This window comes from Piliocolobus tephrosceles, chromosome 13 (genome assembly GCF_002776525.5).
Source record: "Piliocolobus tephrosceles isolate RC106 chromosome 13, ASM277652v3, whole genome shotgun sequence".
In the NCBI taxonomy this organism is placed as follows: domain Eukaryota; kingdom Metazoa; phylum Chordata; class Mammalia; order Primates; family Cercopithecidae; genus Piliocolobus; species Piliocolobus tephrosceles.
In genome coordinates, this window is record NC_045446.1 from 115,909,029 (window position 1) to 115,927,803 (window position 18,775).

Consider the following 18,775-nt stretch of genomic DNA (forward strand, 5'->3'; position numbering starts at 1 on the left):
CCGTGAGGTTGTGCTATAATGTATTAAGCCAATCCTCAATTGTTGGAATTTGTATTACTTTTATGTTTTCACTGTAACAACAATGCTGCGGTAAATACCCTTTTACTGAAATCTTTGCACACATCCCAGAGTTTCCTTCGTTTGAATTGAATTTCTAGAATAGAAACTGCTGGAACAAAAAAAAAAAAACAAAACTGCATATATTACAGCTTTTGAACAGTGTGATCACATGACTCTCCAGAAAGGTGGTACCAACATACATTCCCACTAGTGATATACAGAGAGTGCTATGTTAGCTCTTTGCGAACAAAAGCTATCATGCAGGGCCCACGTAAACTCCAAGATAAGCTATTTCCATTCCATTCAAGGACCCATTTATATAAGTCTAGCATGGAAAAGCTGTCATTCTTGTTATTTTATAGTCCACCAGGTAAATGTACTCAGTTTTGGTAAGATGAGCCATGCAGTTGTTTACCTGTTTCTGAACACACACACAAGGTAATGCATGTAAGAGCACCTAGCGTGGAACTCGGAACACAGCAGAAACTCAACAAATGCCTTCCATGCCCAGAATTGCTGCTGTGCTTATAGCACTACCTTCCCTTATCTGGATGGCTGAATCCAGCTTCCTGTCTTGGAAACTGATCTACATACCTGCCAGAGGGAATGATCAAAAATGTAAGACGGAGTATGTCCCTCCCTTGCTTACACATCTTCAGGTGCTCCTCATTGTCCATACATGGAAGTCTGGACTGCTTGGTAAGGCTTAGAAAGCTCCATGACATGCCTTGAGATCCCGCAGCTTTATCCCCGACAGATGCCACCTCTCCCAGCTCCCCCAGGTCCCAGCCGTGCTCTCCCAGTGGGCCACCCAGTAAGATTCAGCCCTTCATTCCTCTGTGACCCAGCACAGGGCATTATCTCTCCTTGAAACCTGTTGTCTCCCTTCCTCCCTTGTTTGTTTGCAGAATTGCCTCCTGGGAAACAATTACATATGCTGACAGCCTTTTCTACTTGCCCCACCCAAGCAACACAATCCGTTTTTTCTATATTCCCAGAAAATCTTGGCCAATCATTATAACACATCTCTCATCGCACTGTAATTATTGTTTTTATGTGTATATCTCCAGCTAGGCTGTTTAGAATCAGAACCTTTTAAAATTTATGTCCATAGTCTCAACAACTGGCATCAATCTTAGGACACAGTAGGTGCTTAATAAATGCTTCTCAGGTGAATGAACAAAATTATAATGTCCTTCCTCTCTTCCTTCCATTTGTCTAGCCATTGCAGGGCTCTGTCCACCGTAGTTACTATGGGTTACTACCAAGGCATCATTCTGATGCTTTCTCTGTTTTCAATTGGTGTTCCAGTTTCCATGAACTGATGTACGTAATACTCCTGTCTTAGGATCAAGCAGAATCAACTGAACCAAGTGCTTTGCTACCACTGGACCTTTAGAAAGAGACAGAGCTGGCAGGAAAGGAGAGAGGGTAGGTGTGTCACCAGAGGCAGAGCACACGGGAGCGGCTAGTGGGGAAAAGTGGGCTGAGTCTGGCTCTGTGGCATCAACAGGGAGCCCCAAGCTGTATCTGCAAGGGAGGACTGAAGTTCAGAGGGAGAAGCAGGAGGCACAGTACAGGAAGAGGCCGAAAGGAAGTAGGATAGGGGAGATGCACATGGAAGCACAGCGAGAGACAGGTGGGGAGAAATTCAGGTTCAATGAAAGGAAAACACGAAAAGACTGCAGAAGGAAGAAGATAAGGAAGCAATAGAAACCCAAGCTAGTGTGGGTGTGTGGACTGCAGTTGTGTAAGAGCAGCCTGTCTTCCGCCGAGTCCACTGGAGGAGTGTGGCGCAGGAGACAGCCTTAGCTTTTTACTCAGTGTAATTAATGACATTGTGACTTTAAATAAAAACCAGCTATTCGTGGGGAAGCCTGACAGGGTTTCTTTTAACTTAATGTTTGCTGAACCGTCCCTTCTATCTCACTTACCTGATGTGGAACATATGCTGGGATCAGAATGACAGAGAATAAATCACCAGATTTGCTTGGCTTCTTTGAAAAATGAATTTGGGGGCTGAGATTTCTCATCAGTGTATATCTTCCCCGAGCATCCTCCTGACAGAGCGTCAAGCTTGGGGGATGTCCCATGCAAAGGTAAATGAGTACCCAGAGGTTCCCAGATGCCCGCATCTGGCAACAGATCCATCTCCTTGAGACACAGGCCAGACCTCTTGTGCTAGGCTGGCAGGTGTATCCAGGGCAGGATGTGAAAGCCTCCTGCAATCTCAGGAATAGGATACAATTGTGGTCTTTACATGAAATCAGCAAACATATGTGGAGCTTTTAATATGCATCAAAAACACCACGCAGCAGGGAGGCTTCTTAGCTTTGCCACTGACAACCATGAGCATGCCCCAGTCTCTTCATCTATGAAATGGGATGAAGCTGCCTTATGGCTTAGTTTGTTATCAGTTTAAATCTATCATAGATGCTAAATAAAAGTTTGTATTTCCTCCCTGGATACACCTAGCAGCTGCAAGAGCTCCCAGGCCTCTGGGCTGAAACAGAGGCAGGGACCAGGAAGCAATTTTAACTCTGGAAACTTTGGATGAGGGTGAAAAGGGTGGGTGTGGACGTGCACGTGGTGTGAGTGTGAGTGGGGGTGACGTCTTCTGGGCTCTTAGTCTGTGTCTGTGAGACTGTCTAACTTGGCTCCTGACCTTTCACTTTAATATCTGTGTGATGTTGGACACATACTTTTATCTCTCTGGGCATCAGTTTCCTCATCTTTACAATGGGAAGATGAGTTGGATTGAATACCTTAACATTTTTTTCTTAACGTGCCTTTTCAGGTTACAAAAGTCATGCATACTCATTATAGAAAGCTTAGAAAACACATACAAAGATACAAACAAGATAATTTAAAACACCCATTATTCTGCCACCCAAAGGAAACCACTGCTAGTGGTTTGGTGTATTCTGCTTTCTCTTTGCGTGGTGTATTAGAGAGTGAAATCATACTGTGTATACAATTTTGTTTCCTGCTCCCTCCCTTTAATGTTAAATTATCATAAGCATTTTATCTGTGTCATTAGAAAATTATCTGGACCTCATTTTTAAGGTTCCTCCTGACACTAAAATTCTATGAATAATGGGGCTCATCTCCTTTTCTATTAAAAACATTTATTCTCTTACAGCAGCAGAAATCACCTGTGGAAGGTGCCCTTGAATGGTACCTCTAAACTCCCTTTGGCCCATGCATCATGCAAAGACACCAAAGGGCTCTATGGGCCACCTGGCTCACCCACTTTGATTTACCATCTTAGCTCTCAAGAATAAAAGGAATGATGATGCTTTTAAAAAAAATTGAATATCATCAAAAATGACCTTATTCATTGGTAGAAATAGGGGCCATTTATATGATAGATTTTCAAAGGTGGGGTTGCTAAAAGTTTCCCTAAACCTTCTTTTCCCTTTTCCCTTGGCTATGAGTGTTTAAAATTCCTTTTAAAACAAGACCTTTTGTTACAAAGTTAAGATTTTAAATAAAAGTGATTTGGGGAAAGTTAACACATTGACTAAAATTCACACTAGGATTAAAGCAGAGACAATGCGATGTGCTCAGCATATAGTTTCCTGGGTTCACAGGAAGACTAGCATCGCTTAAGCCTTCCTAGGAATTAGGTTCAGGCCACGAGGCTGAGTTCTGGCCATTGGCATCTGGGTCGAGGGAGTATAAATGACTTTCAGGCCTGAGTCTTTAAACGAGTCCTGTGTGATCTTTCACACAGCCCCTCTTCCCTCCTGTCCCTACCCTGGAGGCCACGAGTTCAAAATGATAAAGCTAAAAGTGGAAAAGGGCTGCCCACACTGCCTTGGAATCTGACAGGAATAAGGAATAATGCTTTGATGTGCTAAGCTGAGATTTTTTGATGTTTATTTGTTCCTGCAGCTTGGCCTAGCTTATTCAGACTAATACAAAGATATAAATAACTGATAGCAGGTCCCTTTGTGAGACTAGGTTTGGGCATTAGAGAAGATGAGGGAGAAAGTACAGACTCTTGAACTCAGCTGGGAGGAAATTCAGTTTGGAGAGGAGGCAGGGGTACCACTAGCTGATTTAGCAACTTTTGTATTAATTCAGAAAAGAAATCCCTAGGTTAACAATTCTATGTGCTACACATGTGCACTGAAACTGAACAGTTAAATAACTGGATGGCAGATGGTGGGAGCCAGGCTTTTCACTGTTGGAGTGGGAGGTTACAAATAAGCAAAAGGAGGAGGCTAGAATGATCCAGATCCACGTGGTAATGAATTAGAGTTGGAGACATCAGTATGAACTTATATTTAGCTTAATATAGATATAGATGTTACATATGGAAATATTTATAGCTATGTATATGTGAGGGCTAGTATACACACAGATATTTCCCAGCTATATCTCCTGAGAAAGCCTACTAGCAACAACACTACAGTAGCAACAAACACACCTAACAATCCAGAGTTTGGTTTCTAATAGCATTCTGTAACAAAAGAAAACCAGGGCTCCTTGAAGAAGTGGCCAGTTCTAGCACTGGATCAGGAAATATACAAGATGAACCTGGAGCATCTTGTAGTGCCAGATAAGGAAGTGCTCTGTGCTAGTTTCCTAGAGATGCTATAACAAATAACTGCAACTGGGTGGCTAAAAGCAACAGAAATTTATTCTCTCACAGTTCTGGAGAATGCACGTTTAAAAATTAAGGTGTCTGCAGAGCCATGCTTCCCCTGAAACCTGGAGGAGAGAATCCTTTGCACTGTCCTGTTTTCTGGTGATTTGTGGTATTCCTTGGCATTTCCTTGGCTTGTAAATGTGTCCCTACAATCTCTGCCTCTGTGGTGACATGGCTGTCTTTTCTTCATGTGTCCCTCTTGTCTTCTTATAAGGACACCGGTCACATTGGATTATGGGCTTACCTTACTCCTGTATGACTTCATCCTAACTAGTTACACCTGCAATAGCCCTACTTCAAAATAAGGTCATATTCTGTGGTATTGGGTGTTAGGACTTCTACATATTATATTTGAGGAGGAAGACACAATCCAACACATAACATATTCTCTTCCCAAAAAGCCACACTAATGAGGGTCTGTAAAAGGGACACAGAAGCCAACGGAAAGAGCTCCCATCAGCCAAAGATGGCATGCTTCGAGCAACACAAGTTTGAGTGTTGGATTATAACCCGAATAAGTCCACACTGATGTAAATAAATGACTGAACAACAAATACAGAAATAAATAAATGGAGGAGAATAGATAGACTCCAGGGCAGAATTCCAAATAATTCATGTAGATGCCTTGCCCTCAAGGAAGGAGAGTATAGCTTCCCGTTCCTTAAGTGTGGGCTGCACATAGTGACTTCCTTCTAAAGAATACAGTGTGAAAATGAGAGAAAAAGAGGAGCTTTGCAGTAGAGGAAACTGACCAACGCTGTCTCAGCTAGGTGAGCAAGGCTGGCAGCAACAGGGAATCGCCATAATGATAGCACACACCCTTGAAAGGACACGATGGAAACAGCATTTGTCTTTGTGGTCTTCCCCCTCGACCTCAATGTAATCTTGAAAACAGCGTCAAACAAATCACCTTCGAGGGACACTCTGCAAGACACCGGGCCAGTACTCCTCAAAACTGCGAAGGTCATAAAACACGCACAGAATCTGAGAAGCTGTCACAGCCAAGTGGAGGCTAAGGAGACAAGACTGCTAAGTGCAATGTGGTATCCCGGATGAACTCCTGGGGCAGAAAAAGGACATTATGCAAAAACTAAGGAAATGTAAAGGAAGTGTGGACTTCAGTTCATAATAATGTATCAATACTGGTTCATTAATTATAACAAATGTACCATACTAATGCAAGATGTTAACAATAGAGAAAACTGATTGTGGGGTATATGGGAACCCTCTGTACTATGTTGCAACTTTTATGTATGCCAAAGCTAAAACTACTCTCAAGTAAAAAGCTTAGCTTTTAAAAGGGCACTGCTAGAATAATAATAATAAGTGAACATAGCCTCATGTTAGGGTACATGACTTGGTTAAAGGTAAAGGCTAGTAGCCTGGGTGTCAGTCTCCACTTATGTCCTCAATCGGGTGCCCTTGTGCAGTGAACAGCCTGTACAACCTTGGTAGTCCTAAAGTCAGACTTACCCTCTAACATTTTACTTAGCGCTTGTCCTGCATCTGAACATAGTACTAACTAGTGCTAGAAATTACAGCATAGCCAATTGCATCATAAATAGACTACAAAGGATCACCTGTGACTGTCGAGGAGAAACCCCATGACCATCCATGGCCAGTGAATTTATTCTCAAGAAGTGCTTCCTTTCAAGCCCAGAGAGGTTCCTACCTGTGTGGAGGTAGAAATGCCCAGTGTGTTAAGGGGGATAGTGTTCTTGTGGAGAAAGTGTCCTCAAATCATATTTTGCCTGTGAAGATGAAGTAGAGGAGAATCTTGTACTAAACTCTACTGAATCCTCGTGGGGGCAAGGGAATGTGGCAGGTGCGGGCGGGGAGAGTGATGGAAAGGGGGGGATTCCTTCAGAGTTTTGTCCTCAGAGAGTTGTTTTTCGTTATTTACACGTGGCCCAGTGACAGCAAGCCAGGTGTCTCCTTATGGAAATACCGTAATACAGCAGAAACAAGCATTTTGAGTTACGCATGCCAAGCCTGACATTAATTTTCTCCTTTTCAGCCTTACAAAGAAATGCACCAGTATATTTCTTCCCAAGACTGCCCCCACCTCCTGCATGGTCAGAGCCTCACTTGTCCCTTCCTTGTCCATCACATGCCCTGTGGTATGAAGAGTTCCGGGGGAGTGGGAGGGGCTTCTCAAGAAGCCTTCTTTCTAAGGGGTAGGAGAACCCACATGTTACCATCTGATGCAATGTAAGGGTCATATTGTGTCCCTGCAAAATATACAACAACACTGCTGATTAAAAAGCCTAGAGAAGGCCAGGTGCGGTGGCTCACACCTATAATCCCAGCACTCTGGGAGGCTGAGGTGGGCGGATCATGAGGTCAGGAGATCAAGACCATCCTCCAACATGGTGAAACTCCATCTCTACTAAAATACAAAAATTTAGCTGGGTATGGTGGTGGGCACCTGTAGTCCCAGCTACTCGGGAGGCTGAGGCAGGGGAATCGCTTGAACCCAGGAGGTGGAGATTGCTGTGAGCTGAGGTCATGCCACTGCACTCCAGCCTGGCGACAGAGCGAGACTCCATCTCAAAAAAAAAAAAAAAAAAAAAAAAAAACCTACAGAATACACAGAATACAGTTAGGCTAAAATGTGGATTAGAAAGCAATTTGGCAACGTGTACCACAGTCAAAAAAAATGTTCATGCCCTCTGGTGCAGTAAGTGATGCCACTTTTGTCAACCTGTTCCAGGAAAATAATCCTAAACACTAAAAAATCTGTAAACGTAATAGCAAAAACAGCCTAAACATTCAACAGTTGAGAAATGGTTAAATAAATCATGGTTCATAGACTTGATGGAATATTATGGAATCATTAGAATGATCATTTATGAGAATTATATAATATGAAAATTGCATATGATAACTATACTAAGTGAAAAAAGGGGAAGATAAGAATATGAGTAAAGATAATTACTATCATGTTAAAATATGCATAAGAAAAAGACTCAAAGGAAATTCACCAAAATACTAATAGTGTTTGTATTAGACTGGTGGGATTTGAGTTGATTCTTTTTTCTTTTCTCTAGTTTCTAAATTTTCTAGAATGTGGTAATATTACATTATAATAAAACTTTTTTTTTTTTTAAATGTGTTAAGTCCTGTTTCCTAATACAATTAATCATAGACCAGCATTCCATTTTATTTGTAGAAAAGCATAATAATGGTCATCAATAATAAAATAACCTTCATAAAAATTAATAGCATTAAAATAAATATGGCCTGGAAAAAAATAGTGTAATGGTTTCCTAACAGAGACACACTGACTTCCTCCCCAGGATCTTGTCTGGGAACCTTTTTCTTATCAAAATGACTGAATTTTTGTCAGTTAGGCTGGTTGAGGAAAACAGTCCAACTCTAGACCTGCATGCTGCTCACAGCCTGGCAGCCCAGTAGCAAACGTACTGCCACTGGGCTCTTCTAGGCCGAAACCGTGAAGCATGAGCTGGCCTGGTCTGGGCATCTCTGTTGGTCTGCTTGGAGGGCACTCTGGATGAAGCCCTCATTTGGTTTCCTAATAGGGCTGAGGCTGCTGGCCAGGCAGTCAGTTGAGATGGAGGGTATGCAGGAAGGGAGGATGGGGAACAGAGCTGGTTTTTCCTAACAAGCAGCAGGAGCTGCTATTCCTGTGAGCAGGCGTTGGAAGGGAGAGGCAGTGGCTCTCTTCACACACCCTTTTTTGTAGTTAGAGGAAATATTAGCTGATAGAGCAATGGGTTCTGGCTTTTGCCTGCTTTAATAGCAAGGAAAGGGCCAGCACAGGGGGCCAGTTATGTGATCGGTAGGAGTGTGGGCTGAATATGTTAGTTCAGCCCGAGGGCCACTCACAAGAGAGAACACCTGATGACAGAATGATGAAGTGATGGAGCCAATCAATCCCCACATAGATGGGTTTTCTCTTCCCCTATGGCACATATTTTCAAGACTCTGAGTTGCAAGACATGGACCAGAAAAAGACAGCCTGCTTTATGTGTGGGGAGTTTGCACAATTAATAATATAATATCGCAAGGGCCAGCAATTTGATGGTATTTATTATTCACATAATTTAAATCATTGCCAAATGCTAAAAACAATATAGTCCACCCCACCCAAATCAATATAAACATATCCCAAATACACAGCAGAACTTTCTCCATATTGTTTTTCTTGCCAAAGCTGAAGAAGGGAGACTCAACTTTTCATGCAAACTTCTGGCATCTTCTTTTTATGTTTTTCACTAGAGGAAAAAAGTCTGGTTCTTTTTTCCTGGAAAGATAAATTTTTAATGAATGTAAATGTTCTTTCAATTCCTTAGTTTGGTGGAAGGGATGGTACAGCTTGGACAGCCAGTCTCAGGAATATAATTGACTTGCTTCTTGTTATTTCTTTTCCCTTTCACTACCCGGTGAAGCACAAATGCTCTCAGCTTGTGCCTTTGTTTCTGAGCTTGTCATACCCTCAGCCAGCAGATACAGGTTGACTTACGTGGGAACAGTCCTGATGAATTGGCCTCACTGCATTGTCTTCTAACAATGGAAGCAGGTCTACTCTGACATATCTGCTCTTCACCCTGCTTCTTCTTGGCATTCATTAAGTTTGTATTTATCAAATATCTATTATGTGCCAGGCACTCTTCTATTGAATCCTCACAACTCTATGATGTAGCTTCTATTATCATCGTCACCCCCATTTTACAGGCAGGGAAGCTGAAGCACAGAGAGGTCAAGTCAATTGCCCCAGCTGATCCGTGACCAACTTGGCAGCCTGGCTCCAGAGCCCATACTCTTAGCCATGACAATATTCTGCCTCCCATAGCATCTAATATCTGCTAGACACTGTGTGCGAAAGGAGTGGGTGACGGAGTTGGGGTTGGGACAAACGCACAATCTGGAAGGAAATCATTTCTAACCATCTCTTTTTCATTCCTATGGACGTTGCCTCCCAGGGCTGCTCTCCAAGTCCCAATTCTTTTGCATACATTTGGGCTTCCACTTCCACTTGCTGAGATACGGTTTTTCTCACTGTGCTACTCAGACAGGGTATGCAAGTTGCATCTGACATTTCTGTAGGGTCTGTGGCCCTTGGTTTTGAGACTGAGACAGGGCTGTGCTCCTTCCCTTGCCTCCTCTGTCCATTTTCTAACAAGAGCTCTGCAGAGTGGCAAACACTCCTGTCAAAGAAGTCCAAGGGAACAAGAAGTCCAAGGGAATGGTGCAGCCACTTCTCAGGGTATCCCCCCGGAGAGAAGCCTGCAGCATGAAGCTCACCTCTGAGAGGGCTGCTTTAAGAATGGAGGAAGGACCTATGTTCTGCCAGGCTGTGCTGCAGTTGCTATGTCTTGGGTTAAAAGTCTGCTTAACCTCACCAGACCCATCAGCACCACTCCTCCACATTAGAAACCACAAAGGCCCTACAATTGCTATCAAAGGAGCTGATTGTTTTGATCTGGAGGCAGTCAGAGTTCAATCTGGAGTCACCCAGGCAGCTGCACGTTGTATTATCAGCATCATAGGGCGAGGAGAGAGAAATAATAGACTCTTCTGTAGATTTCAGTTCCCAAATCAGGACCTCCACCATGTGTAGAAAATCCTCATCGTAAATAATCATTATCATCAAAGAGTGTCATGTATTATGCACCTACTGGAGTGTGCGGCTGGGCACCTGGCCAAACAAATCCCTGTCAAGATTTCTTCGACCCAACGATGGGCTAGGTTGTGCCCTTCCTTCCTGCTCCCATAAGGTCCTCTGAATAGCTTCATCACTGCAGGGGATGATAATGTAACACAGGTGTCTGTCTTCCCCATGTGACCATGAGCTCCTTAGGGACATGGACTACTCTTCATCACCTTTGCTTCCCCAGTGCCTAGCAGCCCTGGCATACAGTAGGCACTTAATACAGGTGTGCTAAATGTTGACAACTCTCACATTTCCATCACCAAACCCGCCACTGCTGCATTCATCATTTCTTCTTCCTTTCTCCTAAATTTAGTCTTTCTCATGACCAAAGCCAACCCTCACCATGTGCAGTGCCCCTTCTCCTTCGCTTTCTCAAGGTCTCCCTCACTCAGTCCCTCTCTTTCTTGCATCTGAAGCTCTTTCTTCCTTTCCCGGACCATTCCACAAAGCAGAAATGAGCAAACCCATATTCAATTATGCCTCACTCCTGCAGTCTCCCCTGGACCTCACACCCTGTTCTGGCTGCCATTCCACTTCTCTGTATCTGCTCCTAGAAAAACTGGAAAAAGTTGTCTGTACACATCGCTTCCACTTCACCTTCTCTCATTCACTCTTGAGCCTACTCTTTCTGGTTTTTACTCTCTGGTTCCAAAAAATGTTTTGCCCTTGTTAAGACCCTTGCCAACCTCTCAAACTGCCAAATCTTGAGGTCCCTCTGTCTCCATCTCCCTGGAGCTGTAGGAAGAATTCCACCCCAGTGGCCTAGTCTAAAGTTCTCCAAATTCATTTCTCTTCAACATGGAGACAGGGTACCATGCACTGTGTGGTTTTCTGCCCACACTTCTCTTCCAGCCTCTTCTCAGTCTTCCCGTTAGCTTCTTCCTCTTTTCCACTCCCTAAATATGGAATCGCATCCTTGACCTTTCTCTTTCTAGGCTGCACTCTCTTTCATAATCTAATCAATTCTGAAAAATATAGCTGACAATTCCCGTTATTTATACCTTCAGCCCAAACCTTTACATTATGTCTGACTGCTGACTGGACACACTTTCTTGGATGTCTCATAGGACCTCAAAACGACCCAGTCCTGAACCTCTTGACGTCTCATTGCTCTCCCCAGACCACATCCTCTTCTAGTCTTCTCTATCTTAGTAACTAAAACCTCTGTTCACTTAGTTGCTCAAGCAGGAAACCTGAGTGTCATCCCTAACTCCCCTCACCCACTCTATTGGAGCGGTCCTCCCATGACCTACAGATTTGTTCACTTGTTTCTTGTCCACTTGCCTCTCTTCCCACAATCTGAGGTCACCGAACATTGCACTGGGCTTTAAGCATACACTGACTGATTAGACAGACTCGGTCCACGTGCTTTGTTGGATGAATGAATGGATAAAGACTGGTTGGAGAAGAACAGGAAAGACCCAGAGCCTCAGATTCCCAGTCAAAAGCATAGCCTCCCAGTCTTCACGGCAACAGGCTCTCCCCTGGTTAGCTTGGTGACATTGGTCGTCGAAGTTAGCCTTCTTAACACTCAGTTTCTTGATCTATAAAATGAGACCAGTAATAACTCATGAGGATATTGTAAGGATTCAATAGCATAATACCTACCATATAGTTAGTGCTCAATTCACGTTTAATAAAAAAATGCTGGTTAGACAACCACCTAACCATGTGATCGATTTCTTTTTCCTATTGTTTTGGCCTGTGTCGCACCCAGCTTGAGGTGAACGTAAACAACATAACCAGGCATGAGTACACGAGCAGAGTCATTGCCAGTGAGTCAGAGAAAAGAGTGATTTCCAACCCTAATCGCAGACGTGGGAAGAGCCTTGCTGTGCCGGCAATGACTGGAGCTCAGCTCTGTGGAGCGGCCACGTCTGCGTGGGTGGGGGCACTCTTCCCACCTTCTCTGTCTTGCATCTACCACCAGCTGGGCTTTGCCACTGTCTCCTATTCCCGCTCCCAGGGGGCAAAATGATGGATGGAAACGTCATAAACAAGAACAATGCCTATTGTGCTCTGCTTAGAAATGGCCTGTGTTCTTTTTAAAAATATGAATAAAATAATATACGGAGTAAACTGGCTGGTGTGGAGGATTTGCCGATGAGAATGCAAATGAGCATGATGTCACTTCCTAGCTTTGGGAGGAAAAAAATGAGTGATCCTTGAAATGGTCTTTTTCTACCATTAGGACAGGAAGGAAAAACCATCTTTGGTAACAAAAGATCAGAAATTGCCTCCTGAGTGCTGCCTGTCTGCTTCAGAAGAAAAGTCTGTGTTTAGGAAACCTCTTATTGAGGAAAGAGTACATTTTGGGGGGCCTGTACAGGCAATTTAGTGGTATTTGTTGACCTGATGAGATGGGAAATAGTTGAGGTATTAAATCGTAAAGGGAAGGCAGGTGTTATAATAATAGAAAATTCCAATTCATCGTCCCTGGCCTGGGCTGCATGCAGCCAGCTACCCGCTTCCCAGGCTTCTTCTCACAGGAGCTTCAGCTTGGCCTCAGCTTATGCGGAACGAACGCCCAGCCACTCCTGATGGTGACAGCATTTGCAGAAAATTGTACATATTGTACAGATCCATCTCCTTTTCTTGCCCTTCTTTCAAAAGAAATGAATTCACTAGGCACTTATGAAAATAAATGGCTGATGGGAGGAGGCTGGAGCCAAGCCTTTTGTAGGCAAAGGGATCTGCGTGCAGTTTCGAAGCCCATAGTCAGGGGTCAGCCATCCAGGCCACAGAGTCCAGGGGCCCAGATTCCCGGGCCCAGGCCAGTTGTGAATGAGTCTGAGCCCAGTGAAGGAGGGAGAGGGAACAGAGAGGGATGGCCAGACCTTGCCTTTTGATTTCTAGAAGACTTCCTTTCCTTGTAGAAACCTTTAGCAGGTGGAGGGACGGTTGTGGGGCTGTAGGGCGGTTTCTCAGAGTGCGAGGTATGAGAATGTGGATGTTGCCTTGATTCACGCTTGCTGTCTGCTGTGAAAACAGTTTAGAGGAAACAGGAGGGGCCTAGGGGGAGGGAGGCAGGGCTGCTTTCAAAGAAAACCAGGTGAAATTCATTGGTGGTGTGGTTCTCCTCTTCTCTCAATGCCACTCTTCCCCAATTCCTGGTGCCCCTGCCGACCTTCCCAACCCCAGCCTCCCTTTTTGGGGAGACTTGCTTTTAGGTGGCTACTAAGAGAATTGAGCCAGCAGAATGTTAAGGATGGGAGGCAGCGAGATGTACATCAACCCAGCTCTGAGGATAGGCGGGCCAGGAATCAGATCCCCTTTCTGTCACTCATTCGCTAGCGGATCACTGTGAGTCATTAACCTCAGTGCTTTCCAATCTGTAGAATGGGCACCATCACGGCTGCCACATAGTGTTGTTGTAAACATAAGATGAAATCGTAAGTGGTATTGGCAAAGTTGTAGTCATTTAATCCTTCAAACAACTTTAGGAGATAGGTACTATTATTATTGTTATTTTTCAATTAAGAAAATGGTGATGCGGAGAAGTTAAGTAATTTTCGCCAAGTCACACAACTTGCAAGTGGTAGAGCCTAGGCTGAAACCAAGCAGTTTAGCGCCAGAACTCGTGTGCATAACCACTGGACTCCACTGGATTGTTAAGTTGAATCTTTACCTGCCTAATGGCCCAGCAATTCTTCAGGTATAAATCCTATTGCCTCCGTCAGAAAACATACACAAGGCAGTTCACAGCAGCACTGTCTGTAACAGAGCCCAAATTGGATACAACTCAATTACCCATTGATAGGAGAAGAGATACATAAATTATGTTATATGCACACAGTGTGATTAACAATGGTTACAAGTAACAACGTGGATAAATCTTAGAACGTGATACGAAGTGGAAAAAGCAAATTGCAAAATGCTGTATAAAGTCTTAATCCAGTTTTACAAAGCTCAAGAGCAAGTAGAACTAAACTGTATTGTTTAGGGATATACATATGTGATAAAGCTACCAATAACAACAGCAAAAAACTAAGAAGAAGATGAAAAACAGTGGTTACTTGTGGGGATGGAGAAGGATGACACAGGAGTAGGGTGGACAAGCTCTGGTTATTCTACCGGGGTGTTCACAGGTGGCCATTTCCTTATTAAGTTTACATCTCTGCTGTGCGTTTTCCTTTGGACCTTTCAAATATTACACGATAAAATTAAAGTGTTCACTATCTCACATGTGTTAACTGATACCTTTTTAGCTCCCCACCCCCACCCACCTCCAATAATGTCTTGTAAGGTTTATTGCAAACCAGCAGAGGACAAAATAATGACCTCTTTAGTGAGACAACAGGTCAGGGCATGTAAACGTCGCTGGAAATTCCTTCAGACTCTGGAAGAAAGCCACTGTGCATGGGGCTATCTTGTTGTATTCATGGGCACCATGGGTCTTATTTTAGTTTTGCTAATATCAATAAGGTTGGAATCCTGAACAGTGCAGGCAATCTGGGTGGAGAGAGCAGTCAGGCTGAGGAAGGGTTACTTTTGTTCTTTCAAAGCACTCTTAGTTCCCTTGGACGTGAATGCTCAGCCAAAGGTCCAAGGAGTTGGCCAGAAAGTGAAGGAGAAAGGGAGCAGGAGAGACAGATGACAACAGGTGCAGCAGCCCAGATGTCACTTGCAGGGAGCTCCTGCAGAAGGTGCTTGGCTGCGACAGATGCTGAGTGGACAACTCAGGTCACTGGCAGCGACTCACACAGAGGAACCAGTGCAAGGAGAGCGCAGGTCCTTCCTAAGAGGGAGCAGTTGAAGGAAGAGGTTGGAATTTGAGAGACTAAACTATTTCACCCAAAATGACTGAGAATTACCTAAGGAAAATGTGTAAATGATTGCACTAGACCAAGGCTACTGGAGTGGACCGGAAGCCTGCTCATGCTCATGAGACACTCAGATAAGGAACAGGCAGATGTGAAGAACTCGCATTTCTCTGCATAGCTGAGCTCCACTGTGAATAAATTTGCAATCCATATACACATGTTGCTTCTATTCTGTCTCCCCCAGTACTTAGATTTTAATAGGCACCTACTGAAAATCTGAAAAGTTATATAATGGCCTGAAAGAATGCATTTCTAATGGTTGAATTTCCGATGCTGGTGATAGACTAGGAGATAACTTGACTAGGGAGACAGCAGGGCTGGATTAAATAATTTAAAGGATAAAACACTGAAATCATTGTAGTATGCTTTCTTATGTTATTTAAAAGTAAAAGTGGTCCTAAGACATAAAATAATGGTAAGGAAGTCCAACAGAATTCAGATATTTCTCATGATGGCTGGGATTAATTTTTAAAATAAAATATTAAGTATCAAATTTTATTCAAAAGATGTTTCGGTGCCTTTAGGAGTTACCTTGTCTACCTCCTGGATAATTTAGTCCTCGTAGAGCATACCAGCCTGGGCCGTGGTTCCCTGCACAGTATTTTCGGCTTTCCCTCTGTGAAGGCTGGTTCAGTGGGGTGCACTCAAGAGGACATGGGTTTTTTTAGGTAGAAGACCAGATGCCAGCCCCTGCTCTGGGCACTTTGTGTAACCTTGGGTTTTTCAGATAATCAGTCTGAGCCTCAGTCTCCTTATCTATAAAATAAGGATGATAAAAACTCCCTCACAGAGTGGTAACACAGATCACATGAGAGAATATAGGGAACTTGTCCAATAATATTGATGTGTATTACAAAAATATTTTAACCTGGGTGTTTTCAGAAAGTTAATTACAACCAAACACTGGTGAGAAGCAACAGGAACATCCCTGGAACGAATGCAAAGTGGTACGGCCACGTGGAAGACACTTCGGTACCTTCTTACAAAACGAAGCAGAGTCTTACCGTGGGATCCAACAATCGTGCTGCTAGGTTTAAATTCCAAAGGAATTAAAATCTTATGTCCACCTAAAATCTTGCATATGAATGTTTATAACAACTTTATTAATAATTGCCAAAAATGAAAGCAACCTAGATGTCCTTCGATGGGTGAATGGATAAACAGTGGTACCTCCACACAGTGAAATTTTAATCAGTGATAAAAAGAAACGAGCCACCAAGCCACAAAAATACATGGACAACTTAAATGCACATTGCTAAGCAAGAGAAGTCAGCCTGAAAAGGCCAAATACTATGTGATGTCAACTATATAACATTCAGGAAAGGCTGACAGAAGAAAGTTCAGTGTTTGCCAGGGGTTGGGCAGGAGGACAAGGAGAGAGATGACCTGTGGAGCACAGGTGCTTGTTAGGGGACTGAAACTATTCTGTATGATTGTGTAACGGTGGATGCGTGTTGTCATACATTTGTCCAAACCCATAGAGTGTACAGCACAAAGAATGAACTCTAATGTAAATTAGGGACTTCAAATCATAATGATGTATCTATATTGGTTTACCAATGGTAACAGATACACTACACTAATGCAAGATGCTAATAATAGGAGACACTCAGGGCAGAGGTTGGGAGGGAGAGGACATACGTAAACATTTTATTTTATTTTATTTTTTGAGGTGGAGTCTCGGTCTGTTAGCCAGGCTGGAGTGCAGTGGTGTGATCTTTGCTCACTGCAACCTCTGCTTCCTGGATTCAAGTGATTCTCCGGCCTCAGTCTCCTGAGTAGCTGGGACTACAGGCATGCACCAATATGACTGGCTGGTTTTAAAAAATACATATATATTTTTGTTAGAGACAGGGTTTCACCATGTTGGCCAGACTGGTCTCAAACTGCTGACCTCAGGTGATCCACCTGCCTCAGCCTCCCAAAGTGCTGGGATTACAGGCGTGAGCCATCGCACCTGGTCGCAAATATGTAGAAATTATTTGCACTTTGTGTTTAATATTTCTGTAAATCTAAAACTGCTCAAAAAATGAAGTTTTTTAATTAAAAGGAATTAATTACAGAGGCGCTTCAACCACCAGCTCTTCTCCCCCACCATGCACCCCCAAGAGCATCAACTCTTTGGAGGGGCATGTAGATACTCCAGGCCAGGCCAGCCTCTGGACTGCCAGGATCATCCTCACCCTGGAAAAAGGCTCATGCAGCCTTTGGAAAAAGCATGAATCAGAAATGAGAGTACATGTTTCGTGTTGGGCTAGTACCTTGTCTGGTTAAGTTGCTATTCACACAGCCAGTAATAAGCCACTCCTCTGTCATGTCGTTATTTAATTTGTTGTTTAGACTCTAACCTTTCACTGGGACACGTTTTTATCCATGGGGTCCATGGGTCTTATTTCAGTTTTGCTAATGCAATAAAGTTGGAATCCTGAACATTCTTTTCAGGCTCTAGAGGTCATGAGGGGAAGAAGGGTGGGGGGAAAGGTAAGATACAACATAAAATCAGGCTGATTATATGTTAAAATGGTGAACAAAAACACCAAGGACTTGACCGATAAAAAGAGAGGGGCTCAAACCATGTTAGTTCCCTGGCTTGCTGATCCCAGACGGGGCTGACCTAGGGCATCAGGGCCGGGGACTGTCTTGAGTGGAAGGATCTCATTCTGCCGGTCCTGTCCCACAGCACTGGGTTTGGAGGATGGCTGAAGGAGGGAACTCACAGTTGTGGGCAGCTGACCTTCACCTTAAATACAGCAAGTTGCTTGAATGGTGCGATCTGAAAAGCCTCCAGTGTCTACTGCTGACACCTGAAATTCCCCTCCTTCCTCGTGTGAAGTGCCTAGCAGGTATCCACTGGGTAGTTGGGCACTAGAAATGTTAAGCATTGCCCCCAACCCTGCTTTTTATTTATTTTTATTCTTTTATTTTAATTTTATTTTATTTGGTTTTTACAACAGGGTCTTGCTCTGTTGCCCAGGCTGGAGTGCAGTGGCACGATCTTGGCTAACTGCAGCCTCAACTTCCCAGGCTGAAGCTATCCTCCCACCTCAGCCTCCTGAGTAGCTGGGACCACAGGCGTGCCCCACCACACCTGGCCGATTTTTTCCCACCTCCACTATTTTAAAATGTTGGTGCTCCAATCAGAGTTGAACCTTAGGTAGAGCACATGAAATCTGATTGTCGGCAGAGCCCTCAGACTTAGAAAAAGGCCTGCTTGATTGGGGTTGTGAACTAGCACAGAGCAGGAAGTGGGGAAGAGACCAGGGAAAATGTTTCTGGGGTGGGGGTCGTAACAGGGCTGGGGACAGAAAGGCTGATCCTATGAAGATTCTCTGCACTCTTTTTGGGGAGCTGTCTGTTGCGGGAGGGAAGGAGAAGCAACATTCAGATCCCCCACAGCCCATATTTGGGGCCACCTGGAGTTAGCAAACCAGAGCTCTGGGGATGTGGCACTGAATTTGGGGGCTGTGTTACTGTGCAGGCAATATGAGCTTAGGCTCTGATTATGGGACCGATTTGAATTTAGATCCCACCTCTGCCACTTATTGACCTCTCTGAGAC